Source organism: Schistocerca gregaria, chromosome 1 (assembly GCF_023897955.1).
Source record: "Schistocerca gregaria isolate iqSchGreg1 chromosome 1, iqSchGreg1.2, whole genome shotgun sequence".
Taxonomy (NCBI): Eukaryota; Metazoa; Arthropoda; class Insecta; order Orthoptera; family Acrididae; genus Schistocerca; species Schistocerca gregaria.
Genome location: NC_064920.1, coordinates 1,200,661,184 through 1,200,680,353, shown reverse-complemented (window position 1 = coordinate 1,200,680,353; position 19,170 = coordinate 1,200,661,184).

The following is a 19,170-nucleotide window of genomic DNA, read 5'->3' as shown; positions in this document are numbered from 1 at the left end:
AAAGGTAAATATGTGTACATACAGCCAGAGAAAGAATTCTTACTAATAGATGAATCCAAAAGGCAGTACGCGAAACTTTCTGAGGAGGAACTAAAATGCAAGGAGCTAAGTAAAAATAGGAGACTGTGCAAACAAGCATTCGCCTTGCTGTCAACATTCGACCACGAAGAGTGCGAAGGCAAATTGTTGCAACCGGTAAGAGAAATTCCGGAAGATTGTGTGCGAAAAATAGTCGCACTGAATCAGAGCCTTTGGACTCATCTAAACAGTAACGAATGGCTATATGTAGCACCGAAGGAAGAAGGCTTAACAGTATTGTGTGGAAGGGAACCACCAAAGGACCTAGTAATAAAAGGGGTAGGAAAAATTAGTTTTTACAGTAAATGTAAGGGGTATGGCACTAGAGTGTTCATACAAACAGATTGAGTGATCCAGAGTAATGTGACGAAGAAAGACATAGTTCCGCAGATCAATCTAGAATTCGATTGTTGCGTGGTAAACAAGGAAAAAAGGAATGTCTCAACGTTAGCATTAGATTTGCCATTGCACCAGGTAATAACACAGTTAGACGACTTGAAAGTCGCAGGAAAAAGACTGGATGATGTCCAGAAGATGGTAGAGAGACAAGAGGAGGAAATGAAGTACTCCAGGTACTTCACACATTACTCCATAACTACGTATGTAGCCATATCAATAGTTATTCTAATCATAATAACATGCTGTTGTAAAAACTGTAAATGTTGTAAAGACTGTTTTAAAAGTATATGGAAATATTTTGAAGACAGTGATTGTTGTGGAAAAGTATGTATGAGAAATACCATAGTGAACCAATACCCAGAGACTAGTTCAGCTAGAAGACACAGTAATAAAGAAACTGAAGAGATAGTAATTTATGAAAGATGTGGAAAAGACCAAGGTGATACGGTCGCTTTCAGAAACAGACGTTAAATAACTGTATTTGAAATGTGTAATTGAAATGTAACTGTATTTGAAATGTGTAATTGAAATGTAACTGTATTTGAAATGTAATTCTAATTGAAATGTGAATGTATGTATCAATGAAAGTGTCTTTTGATTTTAATGCAAATGCTTTTGACATAACTGAATGTTAGGCATGTATAATGTAATTGTATTATTGTGTGTTTAATGAATCTGACTTTACTAAATGAAAATGAAAAATATAACATATCAGATGCTAATGTAATAAACAAATCTGTAAAGCATGTAATGGAAAAAAAAGAGTCACAATTGACGCTACTCTGAGGAGTAACGCCAATTTCCCTGGCGGGGGAGGTGTTGTAACCGCAGAAAAGCCAAGTCTAAATGCAGTTGTTCTCAGACGATACACCAGAAATCATACGGGGAGATAGAGTTAACAGGGGACGCCAGGCGTGTCAGAGGGGTCACAAGAGATAACGACGCAGCCAGATAGCCGAGGCGGCGGTCCAAGCAGCTGCGCGTGATAAGCAAGGAAGCAGACTCAGCTATTAAGATAAACAGGGCGCTCTGGGCAGGTCCCTTAATAAGCAATAACTTGCAGTATCAACACTCTTGGCTAGAGGGAGAAGTCTGGGAGCGGAGAGAGAAAGAAAGAGGGCCCTAGGTGGGGACCGCACTACGTCATGAGGAGCCAATGAAGGGCTCAGGACGCAGTGCGTGACCATATAGGGAGAGGCCCCTCTACCCCTCCACCCAGCTTCTGAAGAAAAGTACTGAAGTTAATACTAAAACAATCCCTAATAAGGAAAAGTTGCACTCGACGCTACGTCATGCCAAGCGCTGGCGGGGTCGAAGGGGAAGAGCTAACAAAACTCGGAGGCACGCCGCTCCGGGGATCTCTCTCTCTCTCGGGTTTAGGCAGCGACGGTAGTCAGCGTGAGTAGCAGCCGACTTGGGCTGAGGGCGGGCTGCAGGCAGACAGTTGGAGATAGTCGCCGATGAGCGTTTAGGCAGCGACCGCGGGACTCTGACGTAGGGTGCTAGTGTGGGCAGCAAAGTGCTGGAAAGTTCTATCAGGCAGCCAGAACGGTGGAAGTCAGTCACCGTCTCTGTAATGGGCTTGGCTATTCTGTAGGTACAATCACTACGCAGTTAGGGTGATCTGTATTCTTTATGAATAAATTAGAACTTTTATAAAGTCCATACGAGTTTACTTCTACCAACATCCTAGCCTTGTACCTTCACACCAGGGAATTTAACATCTTAGCCAGATCAAAAGTCTCCCTCTCAATTAGGTCAACCGGCTAATTCCCGTTTACGAACCGTGTCGCTCAATCCCTCGCAAAACCCACGCTTGGGACGCGACAAAACCTATTACTTCAAAATCATTCTTAACCGAATCCAAGTACCTTCTCCTTGGTCTACCTCGATTTATCCTACCCTCTACTGATGAAGCCATGAGTCTCTTGGAACCTTGCTTCTCCCATGCGTGTAACATGACCCCACCATCTAAGCCTGTTCGCCCTGACCGCTACATCTTTAGAGTTCATTCCCAGTTTTTCTTTGATTTCCTCATTGTGGACACCCTCCTGCCATTGTTCCCATCTACTAGTACCTGCAATCATCTTAGCTATTTTCATATCCGTGACCTCAACCTTGTTGATAAGGTAACCTGAATCCACCCAGCTTTCGCTCCCATACAACAAAGTTGGTCGAAAGATTGAACGGTGCACAGATAACTTGGTCTTGGCACTGACTTCCTTCTTGCAGAAGAGAGTAGATCGTAGCTGAGCGCTCACTGCATTAGCTTTGCTACACCTCGCTTCCAGTTCTTTCACTATGTTGCCATCCTGTGAGAATATGCATCCTAAGTACTTGAAACCGTCTACCTGTTCTAACTTTGTTCCTCTTATTTGGCACTCAATCCGTTTATATCTCTTTCCCACTGACATTACGTTTGTTTTGGAGATTCTAATCTTCATACCATAGTCCTTACATTTCTGATCTAGCTCTGAAATATTACTTTGCAAACTTTCAATAGAATGTGCCATCACAACTAAGTCATCTGCATATGCGAGACTGCTTATTTTATGTTCACCTATCTTAATCTCACCCGGCCAGTCTATTGTTTCCAACATATGATCCATAAATAATATGAACAACAGTGGGGACAGGTTGCAGCCTTGTCTTACCCCTGAAACTACTCTGGACCATGGACTCAATTTACCGTCAACTCTAACTGCTGCCTGACTATCCATGTAAAGACCTTTAATTGCTTGCAAGATTTTTCCTCATATTCCATAATTTCTTCCTCCTAGGAACCCGCTCATATGTCTTTTCTAGATCTACAAAACATAGATACAATTACCTGTTCCACTCGTAACACTTCTCCATTATTTGCCGTAAGCTAAAGATCTGGTCCTGACAACCTCTAAGATGCGTAAACTCACACTAATTTTCATCCAATTTGTCCTCAACTAATACTGGCCCTTTCCTTTCAACATACCTGAGAAGATTTTACCCACAACGCTGAGCAAAGAGATACCTCTGCAGCTGTTTCAATCTTTTCTGTTTCCATATTTAAAGATTGGTGTAATTACTGCTTTTTTGTTTATTTTTTTTTAATTTGGGCCTCCTACCTCCCCTATAGCCCTACCTTGTCCTCTCCAAAAATCCCGCCATCCTCTGGTGTCGACGCAGCACGTAAAACAGCGTGCTGTGAGTAGCAAGACTTATTGACATAAACCGAAATAAAAGCGGAGACAGACTCTGCAATGCCTCCGACGGCGACGACACTATTCAGAAAACACACCTCCCTCTGCAGGTGTAAAGCAAGTGATGACGTTAGAAACTAAAGAGAAAGGAGTAAATAAAGGCAGAAATGAATGCAAAAGAAAATACATGGACGGCAGCTCACTGAAATGAAAACGGAATTGGCGAGATAGTCCCATCGTCTATAAAATGAACGGAAGAATAAACCTCGAAGACAGATTACGTGTTTTCCAATGGTCCAAGAATATCGCATACAAAGTGTACACATTGTCCATGTTACCAATTTCCATAGTATCAGTATCGTCGAATAATCTAAGCTAACGATGCCCAGAAGGCCAATGTCAAAACCCGGGTATAGGCAAGTCGAGGGTAGTTGGAAAGTCCGAGTGGCAGAAGATTCAGGGCTAAACCCAGGCAATTCCTGTATGAGGTGCCTTAGTCAGCCAGGAACACCCTTTGGTAACCATGAACCATCGCCACCTTTAGGTGCGAAAGTAGTGGTATAGTTCCGGTCAGATTCCACCAGCGATGCTGGCTCCAAATGTAGTCCATAAAAGAGACAGCATCGGTGAGGCAAAGGTCATATATCGTGAAAATGGTGTGGCCCAAAAGCGACACCATTGCGTTACGTCGTGTTCGGGGGTTGGCCTGGATGTCAGGGGTGAGGAACCAGTCGATGGACACATTGTCCGGTGTAGTCCCACCGGTCAGCGCTAATAGCACACGTGCATGGTTCCACACTTCTGTGACGTAGGGGCATAAGAGGAGATGCTCCCTGCTGTCGACGTCACCACAACGGCCGCAAGCAGCCGAGGGCCGCAGGCGGATGGCCGCCAGGCGATGATTAGTGGCTATTAAATTGTTGACGACGCGATACCATAGCGCTGAAACGGCCGTGCGAAGGGCTGGGTGGTTAATATTGGTCTAAGCTTGGCGCCAGATGACCGACGGTCGGCTGTCCTCCAATTTACGTGGCGAGGGCTGGCCTCGAAGTGCCTGGTAAAGGCGCTTCGACGTGCGCGCCTTGTCAGTGGCCACCGTTAGGACGTAACTTTGACTGAGGTGATAGTCCTTGACCGTCGTCATCCGGAACGGAATATGCGTCAGACAGACTGGTGCACGCGCCGATGGCGGGCGACAACGGTCGAAAAGCACCGCCGTCGTCCTACCTGGGTCAATCTCGCGCAGAGTGGCGATACGGTGAATCAGGAGGGCAGCACATTTGCGGGGAAAGTCAACGAGCCCAAGGCCACCGTCGACCTTTGGCAGTGTACAAGTTTGCGCATCTACTTTGAAGAGTGCATGCCGCCACAATAGCCAATATACTGTTTGCGAGATGGCCCTGCCGGTTTGCTTCGGTAGTGTAAGTAGTTGTGCGACATACCATGCCCGTGATAGGACGTAAGTATTAATCAGTTGGGTACGTTGATGGAGATCGAGTCGTCGATCAGCGTGACTCACGCAAAGGCCTCTGATGCGGGTGAGAATTCGTCGCCACGTGACTGTCAACATGCGCTGTGGACAGGCAGTCACCTCAAGGCCCAAGATGCGTTGTTCCCCCACAATCCGGTACCATGGGCGTTCGATGGTCAATGATCGGGGTCCTAGCGGGATGATCACCGTTTTGTTGGAATTTAACATAGCACCGGATGCCCGTTCATAAACGTTGAGGACACGGCGCACTGAATCGATGTCCCTGGCGTTCGCTACAAACACACCGACATCATCGGCGTATGCCGCACTGCGGAAGGTGACGCCTGGGAAAGCGACACCGTCGACCATCCGTCCGATGTCAGCCAGTATGTGGTCCAGTGCTAAAGCGAACAAATACATCGACAAGGGACACTCTTGGCGAACTGAGCGTCTGACGCGAATTGGTCGCGATCTGCAGCCGTTCACAACGATTGTGGAATTTGCTCCATCCAAGAAATGCCGGATGACTCTTATGAAATGCTCCCCGAAACCCATCCGCGACATAACGGCCAGCAGGTATGGATGGGAGACCCTATCGAAGGCACCGGCGAAATCTAATGAAAGAATTGCAGCCGGAGTTTGAGCGTCGGCGGTGAGTAAGACAGCATCACGGTATATCGAAGCGGCGGTAAAGATGGAGCGATTCGAAACGCCACATGATTGAGTGGTACAAAGTATCTTATTCATGACCTGTTTGAGACGTGAAGCAACGCTTCGCGCCACCAACTTATAGTCAGTGTTAAGAACAGTGATGGGGCGTAGGTTTTGAGCCCGACAGTGATCTGTGACCTTCGGAATAAGGGCAATACGCCCAGCTAGAAATTCGGCGGGTAGCTCGCAACCAGCAAAAATTTCCTCGCACATTTGGCAGAAGCGGTCTCCTAAAAGAACCCAAAATTGCTGGTAAAACTCATAAGGAAGACCGTCGGGGCCAGGTGATTATAGTCGTGGACAGGCACGGAGGACAGATGTGAGGTCAGCGAGTGTGAGTGGCTCAGTCAAACGGTCGCGGTCTCGACCATCCAATGAAGTCGGGACCCCACTGATGAGTGCTCGTTGGGCGGCGATGTCTATCTCAACATCCTGGAAGAGGTGTGTAAAATGGTCTGTGAGGTGGTTGAGGACTTCACGATGGTCTGTGAGGTGCGTACCATCGGTTGCTTTAAGGCGTAGAATGGCGTTCATCTTGGCATGATACCGTTCAGAGGCGAGGTGATAGATGGATGGCCTCTCGCCCGCAATCAGGGATGCGGAACGACACCTCACCACCATCCCCTCTGCCTTCTCCCGAGAGAAGCGAAGGATTGTCTCTTTAATTTTGTTGAGGCGCATGCGTAGCTGGTCATACCTGTCAGCAGGAAGGGTTAGTGCATCATTGAGACATTGTTGATAGAAGTCTAGTGTGCTACGCTTCCAGTGTGCGACCTCGCGACTGTGCTGCTGGATAACACGTCGCAGTCGCGGCTTCGCACAGCGGAGCCACCAAAGTACAGTGGTAGAGTACTTCGATGCAGTAGCGATGCAATCCCGCCATGTTTTCGTGACAAGAATGCGAAGTTCACTCGTTGGAAGATGTGTATTCATCTTCCAATAGGTGCCCCGAGGAACCGGGGTTGGACCCATGATAAGCAAAGAGCAAGAGTATGCACAGTGGTCACTAAAGGCCATAGGAATGACTTGGACGGCACAAAGGGCAGAGATCAAATCAGCAGAGACATAAACACGATCAATACGGCTTGCCCCAGTGGGGTAGATGTGAGTAAAGTGTGTGTAGGCGGGATGAAAGTGGCTCCATGTATCATTAAGGTCAGCCGCCCGAAGGAGGAAAGAAAGAGCTTCACACCTCATAGGCGTCGGGACCTGATCAGCATCGGATACCACACAGTCGAAATCTCCGCCAAACACGATATGACGACGAGCTGTCAAGAAAGGGGTGATATCTGACGTAAAAAGGGACGTTCTGGCATGGCTGTGATTAGCTCCTGAAGGAGCGTAGACGTTAATAAAAAGGACATCCCGAATGATGCATGCAAGAACGCGACCATTGGGTAGTTTTGTAACATCGGATGGAGTTAACTCCGATCGGTAGAGCAAAGCAGTGCCCCGCTTGGCGTCCGGGACGATGTTATATAGCGCCTCATAACCAACCAGGTCAGAGAAAAAGAGGGCACAAACCTCCTGGAGAAAAACCACATCAAATGCACCAAGGCGCAAAAAGTACTTTAGGGAGCGTAATTTTACTGGCTTGGAGTTGATATTGACCGTTAAAAGGGAGAGGGCTCCCGGCTGACGGTCAATTGCAGGCATAAGAAAGCAACACATAGAAAGTAGCGTCAGAAGAGGTCATGGTCGTAGGTAAGCAGGTGTGTATATATCGAGACTGTAACCCTGCGACATGACCCCCGATGTTAAAGACAAATACCAGACAGCTCATGTGGGAACGAGCACACTCAATCACGCATTTCGTCTTCTTCATCGTGAGCCCAGTTCAGCCCTCCCCCGCCATCGACGGGATAGTCCGAATGGGGTGGCGCAGACGGCTCGATCGCAGCGGAATGTGAGAGGGTGCGAGTGCGCTGCGGCGGCTGTTCGCTACCCTGTTCGTTTTTACGCTTTGCGGGGACTGCTCCCCGATCTCGTGATGAAGTAATAAGCGCCTCTAATTGGCGAGCAGTTTTCCGCATACCATCAGAGCGGTCAGCGGAAACAGAGCGTGTAACTGAAGAGGCCTGAGATTCAGCCTCACTACTGCTCTCGGGAGGGGGACATATGGCGCCCTCCTCCTCCGCCTGCTGTTCTTGGCTCGCCTTCTTGCGCCTGTGACGACGCCGGGGGGACTTGGCGTCCGCACGGTCATCTGCCAGTGGGGGTGGCGGAGGAAGAACAACCTCCATCCGATCCACAGTGTCTATACCACCGGCCATAGTAGGTGCACTAGGTGCCGCCGTCGGTACCGCCACTGCGGGCGTCGGGTCCGAAGTAATCTCAAGAGGGCTGTCAAGGGGGGCAGTAGGTGCCGTATTCACCACTCCTGACGGACCCGGAGTCGATTCGCAGTTCTGTCAGCGGTCCGGTGGGCAGCACGCGCCACTATCTCGCTGAGAAGAGGTACAAGGGTGTCTCCTCCAGGGCGTTCCCGCGGCAGCTGCACAGGGAGCCTGCGCGGGCATTCCACGCGCACGTGCTCCGTAGACTGACAGGGGGAGCATGTCTGTGGTTGCCCTATATAGGTAACCTGTGCCCTTGTACTGGCGATGTTTAAGTAGGACGGTATGTGCTGGCGGAGGTCCATACGAACACTTCGGACTTCGCTGTTGCCCTGGAAACGGTAGGCCCCACTTTCCATTCGTGATGCTAAGCACCTTGCCGTACCGCGACAGGACACGGCCGATTACTTCATTGGGACATTCAGGGGGTACGTTAAATACCCGCACAGTCCGTATCCCAAAGCCAGATGGCACTACATGCACTGTTCCGACTGTTCCATCGAAGTAGCGGAACGGGCGTTCGCCCGCTAGTGCCGGCCATACTTTCCGTATTTCTCTTGGTCGAGGAATTTCACGAATAACGAGAATAGTACAAAATCAAGTTGGAAGGTGTTGACGTCATTTTCCGGCACTTTCAGATCACCAAATATCCATTCCTGTATTTCGAAGGCCGTAGGCCGTCTCGCTGTTCTGTCGAATACGCATCGAATACTATTTCGTCCAGTCTGATGGAACCTGTCCACTGTATTTGATGAGTTCCGACTTAATTTCATCCACCCCAGCCGCTTTATTGCACTGCAATCTATTGACCATTTTTTACACTTCCTCAAATGTGATCCTATTTCCATCATCATTTCTGTCCCATTGTACATCGAAATCTGAAACATTACTGATCGTATTGTCTCCTGCATTGAGCAACTCTTCAAAATATTCCCTCCATCCGCCCAAGGCATCAACAGCATTCACCAGCGGTTTTCCTGACCTGTCCAAAATACTTGTCATTTCCTTCTTACCTCCCTTTCGAAGACTGCTAATTACACTTGAGAATGGTTTTCCAGGAGCTTGACCCAAGGTCTCCAACCTGTTTCCAAAGTCTTCCCAAGATTTCTTCTTGGATGCTGTAATTATCTGTTTGGCTTAGTTTCTTTCTTCAACATAACTTTCTCTGTCTACCTGAGTTCTAGTATGTAGCCATTTTTGATATGCCTTCTTTTTCCTTTTACAGGTTGCCTTGACTGTGTCATTCCACCAAGCTGTTTGCTTCATCCTATCTTTACACACTACTTCTCCAATACATTCTTTGGCCACTTCTATTACAGTGTTCCTGTACCTTGCCCATTCCTTTTCCAGTGGCTGCGATTGACTACATTTAACTAACTGGTACCTTTCTGAGATCGCTGTTATGTACTTGTGTCTGATTTCCTTATCCTGAAGTTTCTCCACTCTTATCGTCCTACACATCCACCTGACCTCCTGCACTTTCGGCCTCACAATACCAATTTCACTGCAGATTAAATAGTGATCAGTGTCATCAAAGAATCCCCTGAATACACGTGTGCCCCTCACAGTCTTCCTGAGTTCCTGATCTGTTATTATGTAGTCAATGACAGATCTGGTTCCCCTGCTTTCCCAAGAATACCGGTGTATGTTCTTATGATTAAAAAAGGAGTTTGTGATTACTAAGCCCATACTGGCACAGAAATCCAAGAGTTGTTTCCCGTTCCTGTTGGCCTTTATATCTTCTCCAAATTTACCCATAACCTTTTCATACCCTTCTGTTCGATTTCCAATCCTGGCATTAAAATCACCCATGAGCAGAATACTGTCCTTGTCCTTTCCTCTAACAACTACGTCACTGAGTGCCTCATAAAAACTATTTATCTTATCTCGATCTGTTCTTCACAATGCGAATATACTGACACAATCCTAATTTTCTTGCTAGACACTTTCAAATCTATTCACATCAGCCGTTCGTTTACATACCTTATTGCAACTATGCTGGGTTCCATTTCTTTCCTGATGAAAAGCCCTACACCCGATTGTGCTATTCTTGCTTTGACTCCTGACAGGTAGACATTATATTCTCCCACTTCCTCTTCTTTATCACCCCTTACCCGAATGTCACTGACAGCTAAAACGTCCAACCCCATCTTACTTGCAGCCTCTGCCAGCTCTACCGACTTCCCAGAGTAGCCCCCATTGATATTAATAGCTCCCCATCTCATTACCATTCGTTTGCCGAGTCGTATCTTAGGAGTCCCTGGATTGTCAGTTAGAGGTGGGACTCCATCACCTCCAAAGGTCCGAGGCATTTTGCTCTGATTGTTGCTAGCCTTACTTGCCCCGGGTCCCATTGAGTTTTACCCGTAACGGTTAAGGGACTAACCGGTGGATTTGGTAGTCTTTGCCGTCTGAGCACAAAGGTGACCACGACTCGGAATATGTCCGAGATGCCCAGCCTTATTCCAAAGTAACTGGTATCCCGACTGTCTGAACCACTTACTTGGCCACTCACACGTTGCCCGTGGTTCATGAACTAGGACATGATTACAGGAACCCAAACCATGTAATTACGTTTGTTTAACAAATAAAAGGATACAACGCAAATCCGGAGAAATTTTATGGGTAAGCGCTCACACTGAAAATGTTCAACACATAAACCTGATGAATAATGACAATCTGTTTTCTGTCGTTTGTCATTGCCTCTCCTTGCCCAATTGTCAATACGTTTATAGTAAATGGACCAGAGTATAATATCATGATTGCGCAGGGTAAGAAAATGAGAACGGGGAAAATTCAGTTCTGGAAAACGGATTCTACTTCGAACAAATATCGATCGCTATGCAGGCTTCATCGGTGGCGTAGAACAAGTAATTTCCGCACTCACTGGCGACAACGTGGAAGACACGCTTTGGGAAATGTGCTCCACGTTCACTAGAGCTAAACACCACGAAAGGGGATGAGCTGGCATTCGATAACTACGGAGCGATCCCGAAGTAGTCTGTCTATCTGAGGGCAAAGGAAATTCCATTGTACCATAACCGCTGACACAGTACACTCGAATAATATATTACCTACTCGAGGATTTGGCACACAGAAAATTGAAGTCAGACGACACCAATGGAATGAAGAAGACTTGAGCTTCTCTGACAGGGCCTGCCAAAAGAAATCATCCAGGAGTTTCGACCACTAGCTCCTACACCACCAAGGCTCTACGGCTTACCAAGGTTCAGAAACAGGTCGTCCATCTATGTCCTGTTATAAGCAAAACAGGCACAGAAACGTACCAGCTGGCCAAATATCTAACGGCAGTATTAACGATCCTACATTGCTAATTGTCAGCACTGCATCAGTAGCTCTGCACGTTTCATTCAACAGGAGCAAAAGCTGCGCCTCCGTGACCAGGATCTTGTACTGAGCTTTGATGGGGTATCTCTCTTCACCAGGATGCTGCTTGTTGATTCCGTCAAATTAATGAAGGAGAAATTCTACGACATAATGACTAACATCTTCGAATTTGTTCTCCCATAAACATTCTGTCTCTTCAGTGGTCACTATTACTAAAAAATGTGGAGAACACAGCTGCACTGAAGTCTATACGTTTGTCGTTTTGCCACTTGGGAGCGAAAGACTTCAGGATTTTCTCAAACATTTGATCTTTCAGCACTCCTGTGTAAAATTCACCATGGAGATGGAAGAGAACGGCGAACTCCTCTCTGTAAACGTCTTAGCCAAGCACAAAGCAAAACGCCACTACAGTACATAGCGTATACAATAAAGCCACTCACACTGATTTGGATCTCCACGCAGCCAGCTGCTATCATACTTCATTGCATGAAAGTATTCTACGCACACAGGAGAAATTCAATGAGTACCTTAGAAGAATATTAGCGAAAAAACACTCAGAAGACTTGACAACATTCTGGTCGTATGTAAAGACTGCTGGTGGCACGAAAGTTATTGATAGGCACTGAGGGACGAGGCAACGACTGACAATACGTTTAGGAGACTATAAGCAGAAATGCTTAACACATTTTTCAAGCTGCCCTGTAAAGACGAGTCAATGGCGTCGAGAAACAGTTGAGATCGTTAAAGTAAGAAAAAAAGGCAGAAACGGTGCCACATGACAGGATCAAAGCACAGGTCAGAGTCCTCCAGAAGAAGGGAAGCACATGTGAACCACAAAGCCACTGTCCAATATCCTTCAACGCCTCCCATTGTTATGCAGTCTTAGAAAATATTATGAGGTGAAATTTTAAAGGGTACCGAGAACAGATTGGCCTCATTCATGCCAACCAGCACTGATTAGGTAACCAGCGATCACGTCAAAGCAAACTTGTCCTTATGCGAAGCACTGGAAGTCATGGAAGCATGCATTCAATCATATGAAGTATTTCGTAGCATTCGAAAGGCATTTGAATCAGTACAACACGTACGTATCTCTCCTCTAGAGATCGTGAAGACACAGTTAATTTAATCTCTTCGCGCACGGAGGCGTTTAATCAATCTTCTTGCGTCCCAAACGAATCAGAACAGGAAAACTCCCCAAAACTTGATACTTTGAAAAGACCCTCTTCCATGCAGACCACAGTAAGTTTGTAGTTCATAGATACATATGTCGATGGAGATGTATAGGTGGCGTGCGTTGTTCAAAAACTTCACTCCAGTGGCGATCTGTCTCTTTCTGCTGGTATTTGTTAGCTACAGTCCTTTGCCGTTCAATAAACTCGTAGCAAGGATTTATTTGTAGATGACACTCCTATCTGCAAAGGAAACAAGGAGAATTCACTTTTGAAATAAGGACAGACGTGTTAGGATTCAATAGTTATTCCACAAATCCAAAATAACTTACTGCTTTAGGTCGAGAACCAGTAGAGTATACGAGACTAAACCGATACTTTCTGAACCCCTCGCGTTCCCTCCCTTCAGATCGCGTCCGAGTTTGGTTGTTTGCGGGAGGAGCCAAACAGCGAGGTCATCGGTCACACCGGATTAGGGTAGGACGGGAAAGGAAATCGGCCGTGTCCTTTCAATAGAGCCATCCCAGCATTTGCTTGCAGCGAATTTGGGAAATCACGGAAAACCTAAATCGGGATGGCCGGACGCGGGATTTTACGGCCGTCCTCCCGATCACGAGTCCAGTGTGCTAACCACTGCGCCACCTCCCGCTGTCACAGACTGCCTCTTGATCATCATCGCCTTCTTCTTTTCATTATACACAGACTCCGATTGTCAGTAAATGTAAGAGATCGTGTCTTCATGACGTCACTGTCAACAATGAATTCCGACAGCAAACCAACCGAACCGTTGCGTAGCATCAGTCTCATTGACAAACCTTCCGAAGAAAGAGTCGATTTCGAAGTGCGCTTTCTAGGAAGTCTGTTTCGCATCCTTCGGGCTGTGAGGAAGAAGTTGAGAAGAAGTGAGGAGGTAGGTGAACACTGACTTTTAAATTATTCTGCAGTCTTAGGCATGGGATCAGGCTCTGGAAGACAAATATTTTACCTATTGTCTACGTATCAGTAGGTCGGATTATTCCTCAATTCCCGTCTTGTACACTATACTCTACACTTTTGATTAACTTCTGTACTTGCTGCGCCGCTGCATTGCGTTGCTCATACTCCAGGAAATTAGCATGCAACAAGGAGCACAACCCACTGCTCATATGGAAAACCACTTGTCCTCACACCGTGAGCAGGTTTCATATGTAGTTTGCTAATTAGTTTCATTTAAGCGGGAAATGTGATCATCACTATTACTATACTTTTCGATTCTCCAACAACCTTTAAAATATTTTCTGACTAATTTATTTGGCACCTTAGAAAACGTGCAAGACAAATAATTAAATGTACAATGCCTGCTGTATATCATGTAGTGTATTATTAACATATTTCGTAACTCCAGACTCTCAATAATTGTTGGTTTGATACAAGTATTTGTTTTCCTTTAACGATACATCAGGTTTTTGGTCAGTTTACTTGGCGTTTCAATCTAAAATACAGCATCACTTAATTTGTTTATTTATGGTACGATCTGGTGTGTGTCCCATACGGTGTCATGTATGGTATGAGAGTAAACTGTTTGTTTAGACCAAACCTTCTTGTCAGTAATCAAAATTTCATTTGACTATTTTCGTGTCTGGAAACGCTGTTGCTACTAAAGACTGCTTGTTTTACGTTTCCAGATGTTTTCGCGAGCGAAGTCGCTGTTCGGCTCGCCAGCTGCCAGCCAGGGGTGTCCCAGGCTGGCCGACGAGCCGCCAACACCTGCGCCTCTTCGCCGCCTTCGGCCACCTCGACCAAAGCCGAGTGAGAGGAAGGTGGAGTCCACCACCACCGACTGCGAAGAGGCCGCCGCTGATAAACCACAGCTTCAGGCAATTCATGTAAGCAGAAAAGCCTCTTTGCACAACATTCATGAATAGTAACTGTCAGAGTGTTCCAAGACAAAAGACCGAAATGAATTCCAAAACCGTTCTGCAGACACGTTTACTGACATAAATTTTTCTTTTCACAGTTTGGTCCGAGACCGAGAATTGTGCATTTTGATTTGTCTGACGTTGAAGATGAAGAGGAGGAAGTCTCCGGCTCCTACTATCCTCCTGGAGTTCCAGTTCCACCCAGTCGGCTGCAGATCTTTGCCAACAGACCGCGCCGAAGGAAGATTATCCGAGAGCCACCGTCGCAGGAAGTGCAGACTGCGATGGCACATCTAAGAGCTGACATCCAAGCAATGGTATGTTAAGCATTTAGCTGTTAAAAACACTGCATTACGTTAGAAACACAAAAGTAGATTTCTTATAAACGCTTGAAATAAATGTAAATGTAGGATTCATTTTAATCTACACATACATCCAACTGTTTAGACTACTTTCAATTGATGCTGAGGGGTGACATGGGATTGTGAAGCCACACGCGGTATATTGTTTGATGATATGTGGAAACGATATTTTGCAAAACTTACGTTAATTACGTTGGATCGAATGCTTATGAAGTCGTGATAAGATCAATACGAAGATTCAGTTAACTGGCTTTACAAATTATACCTCTGTAGTTTTCATTACTTGCTGAAGTCATAGTGATGTCACTGTTAGAGATATTTTGTAGCCTGTAATAGCTGAAATGCTAGATATAGTGCTGCTAAAGGAAGCAGCTTAATAAAAAGAATTCTTTTTGTCATTTTCAGGAGAACCCGGCACCTACAACATGGATTGGGCTTCTAGTGGAGACTCTAGTGGACCTGTACCGAAAGAAGAGAGAATACCGCCGGAACCACGGGTTGGCAGAGAGACCAGGGTTCGTCATCCGAATGAAGGGAAGATTCGCACCTGTTCGTGAGGCAGTGAGAAGATTTCTGCACCTGAAGAAGAGTGTGGACAAGAGACAGCCGCCGACGGGCATAGATTCAACTCTGCGTGATTACTTTCTTCAATGTGAACACCCTGACCCTAATTATCCACAGATTATCCCATTAACACCTCAGCTACTTGAAACCGCGCTGTGATGTGAATGTTGGAAGCCAGTCTGGTTTGGCTTGAAATAAAACACCTTAAAACCTGTTTAGTTGTGTTTTTATTGCACAGTTAATAATCAAATACATTCTACACACAATGTACTAGTGTGAATGTGGAATAGTTCAGCACTGTGAAGATTGAAGTAACCTGATTTGTTGGAAATAAATCAAATTTAACTGGCAGTAGCATAAGCTGAATTAGAGAAGATGGCGCTGAAGATGACGTCACTAAGGTTGTGAATGGAGCAGATCAGTTTACTGTGTTCAAACTTTCAATCCGGTGAACGCGTTAAGAGGTGGAACAGACTCCTATGTAGACCGCCTCCAGTCAACCCAAAGGAGTCAGATACAGTGAGACAAGTAAGGAAAAGTACAAGTCATGGTTAATGATAGTAGACTGAAAGCAATACTGAGAGGGTACATGTGTTAGGCAGTTTTCATGATATGAAATGTCTCAATTAACGCAGAACATAATGGGTATTCAACGTCTCAGTATGGAATGGTTTTAACTGAAACTTGGGACTCACCATTATACCACGCGATATGAGGTGTGTGGCGAAGGATATTCATAAATAAGAATACGTACTTATCATTAAGGTACAGGAAATTTTTTAGATGATAACCTTAATAATGCAATTTAGGGTGATACAGGAACATCGCTGAGAATGCTTCTTTCACTAAGGTGAAGATTGCGCCATTCCTTGAGTAGTGCAACAGGACTTGGATCCTTGAGATTCGTTCAACCAGCTGTTCCGGTCATGTATGTCAGTGACTGTTGCATCGTACGGCGCATTGTCGCACAACATGCGGCATGGCCTACATCTGGATATTGTCTTCAAGAGATTATTTGCATTACTAATTTCCAGAGGTACTCTGCGAGGCAGAACTGTGTCAGCTAATCCCTATATTCTCGAATAATTTGAGTAAATGGCAAATATTTCTGAGCAACAGAGCTACCATCTGACTATACACGCATTTGCAGCAGTTAAGTGTAAAGCTAAAATATGTTGACTGGATACCACAAATAATAAAAAATCAGGTTACTTTATGCTACATACGAAAAGTCTATTTAACATGAACAACTCGTATCAAAAACATATGTTCTGGCGTGCTTGACTAGGACAATACCAGACCTCTTCATAGTTACAGAAATCGAAGAGGTCTATGTCGATACAAGTTAATATAAAATTGACTGCACATCACAAGAGGAAGTATAGCTGGAATAAGGTGGCAAGCCAGACGTAGAGGAGTAAAATATTAAACGGCTTTTCGACTGCTGTACTTCAGTGACAGAGCTGGGAACACAGAAAGAAATGGTTTTGTCAGTGTAGAGGGTCCAGCAAAGAAATTCTTTACACTTCATTTAACTATTACAAAGGACAAAATACAGACTGTGGTAGTAACTGCGCATTCGTAAAATATGTGAGGACTTCGGTATTTATTTGACGTGGGGCAGTGAAAGATTGAGGGCACCTGCTGACACTGGCGACCGGTTTCAGTATGTTCCAAAATGAAACACTCCTAGGAATACCAGAAGTACACAGTTGCCGATAACTAGTTTCTAAACTCACCTGTTTTTCATCCAAAACACTCGAGTCCGGCGATAATTGATTGTTCTGCGCATGAATGGAAAATGAGAGCAAAAAAAAAATTCACATCAGTCACATTTGCTTAAGAAAGGCAAATTCCAATACAGTTTTGTTTTACTAGAGCTCAGAGTTACCCGTACTGGAATTCTAGAGTATCTTCTGCTACAAGCTGCCACAAATGAAAATGCGGCTAGCACAACAGAGATGGAACTATACTACAAATAATCCTTCACGTTCCTCAATATATTCTGGACGGTAAAAATCACACAAGAAATACAAAATTTCAGAAAGAAAGCAAAGGCCAATACGAGAATTGTTAAGCACCGAATGAATAAACTTGTTAAGGCAGATGACATTCACTTCTAAAGACACAGCAATGCTGATTCAGCTTATATTAAATTCAAATTAATTACCAATATTCCTAAGCCTTCCTAACAGTCCCAAGAAACAGTAATAGAGAAAAGCATTTATGGAAGCAGATCCACTACTTAACTTAAACAGAAAATACAGTCCATACAAACAAAAAATCTTTTGTTACTCACCCAGTAAGTCTTACGGTTATAATAGTACTTCAAAAAAAGGACGAAAATTATGTACTCCCTTCAACATGCCACCTTCTCTCTAAGACGCAATTTCTGTCTGATTCTTCCCTGTTTACGTTGTCTTCTGAGTGTTTAAGATGCCTCCGATAATCGTGGGTCCCACCGACTGTGAAGTACGGGCTGTTATAAGGTTTCTTTGTGCTAAAGACATAAAACCGATCGATATTCATCTTGAGATCTGTACAGTTTACGGAGAAAACGTGAGTGATGGAATGGTAAGAAAGAGGGTGAGAGCATTTAAAGATGGCCGCACAAATGTGCATGATGAAAAACTTTGTGGGCGGCCTTCGACCGTTAATGAAAGTTTGGTGCAGGAAGTGAACAATAAGGTCAGAGAAAACAGACGCTTTACGATTTCCTCCTTGCGGGATGACTTTCCTAATGTTTCTCGTAGTGTTTTTTATGGAACTGTGACCGAGCACTTGAATTAACGATAATTGTGCGCATGTTGGGTACCGAAAATGTTGACGGATAAGCACAAAAGCAAACGTGTAGACAGTGCATTGACTTCCCTTGAGCAGCACCACAACGACGGCGACGATTTCTTAAGTCAAATTGTTACGGGAGATGAAACGTGGGTCGCCTACGTCACACCAGAATGAAAGCAACAGTCCATGGAATGGCGGCATTCAGATTCACCTAGACAAGTGAAGTTCAAGCAAATAATTTCTGCCCGGAAAATTATGTTCTCAGTTTTTTGGGACGGAAAAGGAGTACTGCTTGCGGAATATCAGACTAAAGATCTCATCACATCTTTTCGATGGTAAACTGTGCTTTTGAAGGACCACCTGGACGGTCAGCGTCTTCAAGGCAATGACGAAGTCAAAATGGTTCAATTGGCTTTGAGCACTATGGAACTAAACTTCTGAGGTCATCAGTCCGCTAGAACTTAAACCTAACTAACCTAAGGACATCACACACATCCATGCCGGAGGCAGCATTCGAATCTACGACCGTAGCTGTCTCGCGGTTTCAGACTGTAGCGCCTAGAACATCTCTTCCACCCCGGCAGGCATAAAGTCGCATAACTACTTCATATGTACACAGTGAACTGTATCTCAGTAGCACAGGATTATAGCCTTTAGAAATCGAGCCGAAAAGTTTTTTTTTGGGCAGCTGTTCAGAACACACTATCAGGTTTTTAATAAACTGCTTAAATCTTCTAGTCCTTTTGCTGTGTCCCATTTCTCTAAGGGATAGGTGTTATCGTATGAGTTTTGGCAATGTTAATGACAGTCGGTGGCCCGTTGGCGCACGTGAAGCTATCACTACCTTACGGAATCTGTTTACCGACTC